Genomic DNA, 3,717 nt, shown 5'->3' on the forward strand with positions numbered 1-3,717 from the left:
TTTCCTCCGCTTAGTAATATGCTTAAATTCAGCGGGTAATCTCACCTGCTCTGAGGTCGATATATTATATATATATCTCGTATAATATTTAAATACAATTCGCCAAACTATCATAAAAAAAAACGTGTGTTTAATAATATCATCTCTCATATGAAATATAACATTATTTGTTTTTATTTAAAGAGTCGGCAGCAGCAGCAGCAACACACCACCAGCCTTTATACATATATAATATTTTTAATATATATAATTCATATATTTTGTCGATATACCGTGTGTATAAGTGAGATAAATAAAACACTGGTCAGACGTCCAGTCTTCGAAACTTTATTATTTCTCTCGGACACGACGACCGCGTTATCATTTTTTAAATATATTATATATACACACACTTATTTATCGACTATATATACGTCGTATATATGTATAATATATATATATATATATATATATATATATATATATATATTATATATAAATATAACTCTCTACCAAACAAATTTTATGTATTTCATATAAATACACGATTAATTTATGGTATAGCGGGTTGTGTTCAAAAATTGCGTAACTTTTTCTATAAAAATTTACGCTGCTTTTCGCACTTTAGGATGCCGCACAAATACAAAAAAAAATACGCCCAAGTTTGTATGTGCATGTGTTTTTTCTTAATTAGTGTGCGTTATTGTTTCACATCCAACACGCTTAGGCATTATTTTTCTTTAATAAATAGAAAAATTTTAAATTCTAAGCAGTCTTTTAAATTGATACGACCCTCAGTCAGGAGTGGTCCGGGAACGAGTATCCGAGGACCGCAATGTGCGTTCGAAATGTTGATGTTCATGTGTCCTGCAGTTCACAAGTTGACGCGCAATTAGCTGCGTACTTCATCGACCCACGAGCCAAGTGATTCACCGTTCAGGGTAATCATTTTATTATTATGTCGTTTTCTCATATTCTATTCGTCGTATTTTTAATATTTGATTATTAAATTAATAATATTATTATAATATCTTATACGCGTATAGAAAATTTATATAACGACATTTTATATATATATATATATATATATATATATATATATATATATATATATATATATATTATAATAAATGGTAATTATTCGAAACTTTTAGAGAAATTATAATATCGTACTCTGATATATCTGTAAAATTTTAACCGCTGCACATGTTTTATTACAAACGAGGCGCGCATAGACAGATATCTCGCACGATATATTCCTCTTTATTATTACAGTTTTTTTTTATCTTGAAAGTTTTATACAAATTTCGACGGTCGGGCGTAAATCTTCGAACACCTTCGAAATAATACATAAAATATTATTTCTAAAACGAATTTTTATACATATCGATAGAATCGACATGTGCTTAAGTTTCGTTTAGGTACCCGGATGAAAATGTCTCAATAACATATAATCATCACATATAATCTTGTCGATATTTTCTTGTATTACCTTCAAACGATAAAAAACTTAGGTAATAATATAATAAACGAAATAAAATTTATCCATAAAAATATAGACACACACGAAAACAGACGACGTTTCAATAAACTATATATTTTTCGTTTATTATAATAACGATTCTTTATCAGAACGTTTTTAGTTAACAAGAAATTTTGTTAATGATCGTTCCGTCAATCGTTATAATATATAATAATACATATGTTGTTATTGTTGTGTCGTCATCGTCGTCGACGCCTTCTATAATCTATGATAAAAATTTTTCGTTATATTTTTATTGGAAAAATTTATATATGTAAATATATTTTTATAGACGTATGAATTATATTTGTCTTTTTTTTTCAAATTTTATTCGAAACTTGTTCGAATTTTGTAAAAAAAAAAGATTTCAATATATATACATCTATAATATATATATATATATATATATATATATATATATATATATATATATATATATAATTTATAACATATATAAATTTCTTGTGAAGAGTTCGATAATTTTGTAGAAGAAAATTTTCTTTTACAATTAATACAGACTTGATTTCGTTTTTTTTTTGTTTAAAAACGAACAAATACTCTGTAATGATCCTTCCGCAGGTTCACCTACGGAAACCTTGTTACGACTTTTACTTCCTCTAAATGATCAAGTTTGGTCATCTTTCCGAAGATAGACTTTGAAAATTTTCAATCCACACGAAGTGACAATCGACCTCAATGGGCTTCAATGGATGTTAACCGACGATATCTGACAATGTTAGATGCACACTCACTCAAATAAATGAGAAATGTTGAAATTCGACTTCAAATTAGGAAGATACACTTTGAAAATTTTCAATCAACACAAAGTGACAATCGACCTCAATGGGCTTCAATGGATGTTAATCGATGATATCTGACAAAGTTAGATGCAAACTCACTCAAATATATAAGAAATGTCGAAATTCGACTTCCAATTAGGAAGATAGACTTTGAAAATTTTCAATCCACACAAAGTGATAATCGACCTCAATGGTCTTCAATGGAAGTGAATCTACGATTTCTGACAAAGATAGTCGCAAACTCACTCAAATATATGAAAAATGTTGAGATTCGACTTCAAATTAGGAAGATAGACTTTGAAAATTCTCAATCAACACAAAGTGACAATCGATATCAGTGGGCTTCAATGGATGTTAACCGACGATATCTGACAAAGTTAGATGCAAACTTACTCAAATATATAAGAAATGTTGAAATTCGACTTCAAATTACTTTGAAAATTTTCAATCCACACAAAGTGACAATCGACCTCAATTGGCTTCAATGGAAGTGAATCTACGATTTCTGACAAAGTTAGTTGCAAACTCACTCAAATATATAAGAATTGATGAGATTCGACTTCAAATTAGGAAGATAGACTTTGAAAATTTTCAATTAACACAAAGTGACAGTAGACCTCAATGGGCTTCAATGGAAATAAATCGACGATTGCTGACTAAGTTAGTTGCAAACTCACTCAAATATATGGAAAATGTTGAGATTCGACTTCAAATTAGGAAGATAGACTTTGAAAATTTTCAATCAACACAAAGTGACAATCGACCTCAATGGGCTTCAATGGATGTTAATCGATGATATCTGACAAAGTTAGATGCAAACTCACTCAAATATATAAGAAATGTCGAAATTCGACTTCCAATTAGGAAGATAGACTTTGAAAATTTTCAATCCACACAAAGTGATAATCGACCTCAATGGTCTTCAATGGAAGTGAATCTACGATTTCTGACGAAGATAGTCGCAAACTCACTCAAATATATGAAAAATGTTGAGATTCGACTTCAAATTTGGAAGATAGACTTTGAAAATTTTCAATCAACACAAAGTAACAATCGACCTCAATGGGCTTCAATGGATGTTAACCGACGATATCTGACAAAGTTAGATGCAAACTTACTCAAATATATAAGAAATGTTGAAATTCGACTTCAAATTACGAAAAGAGACTTTGAAAATTTTCAATCCACACAAAGTGACAATCGACCTCAATGGGCTTCAATGGAAGTGAATCTACGATTTCTGACAAAGTTAGTTGCAAACTCACTCAAATATATAAGAATTGATGAGATTCGACTTCAAATTAGGAAGATAGACTTTGAAAATTTTCAATTAACACAAAGTGACAATAGACCTCAATGGGCTTCAATGGAAATAAATCGACGATTGCTGACTAAGTTAGTTGCAAACTCACTCAA

The 3,717-nt window shown here is 29.6% G+C and overlaps 2 pseudogenes; both read right to left on the reverse strand.

The window, feature by feature from the left end:
• The window catches only part of LOC130899794 (large subunit ribosomal RNA), an 8,202-nt pseudogene extending 8,143 nt beyond the window's left edge, over positions 1-59 (reverse strand).
• Positions 60-767: 708 nt separating this feature from the next.
• On the reverse strand, positions 768-923 carry LOC130899772 (5.8S ribosomal RNA; annotated as a pseudogene).
• Positions 924-3,717: the final 2,794 nt, after the last annotated feature.

The sequence above is a fragment of the Diorhabda carinulata genome, chromosome 11 (genome assembly GCF_026250575.1).
Source record: "Diorhabda carinulata isolate Delta chromosome 11, icDioCari1.1, whole genome shotgun sequence".
NCBI classification, from domain to species: Eukaryota; Metazoa; Arthropoda; class Insecta; order Coleoptera; family Chrysomelidae; genus Diorhabda; species Diorhabda carinulata.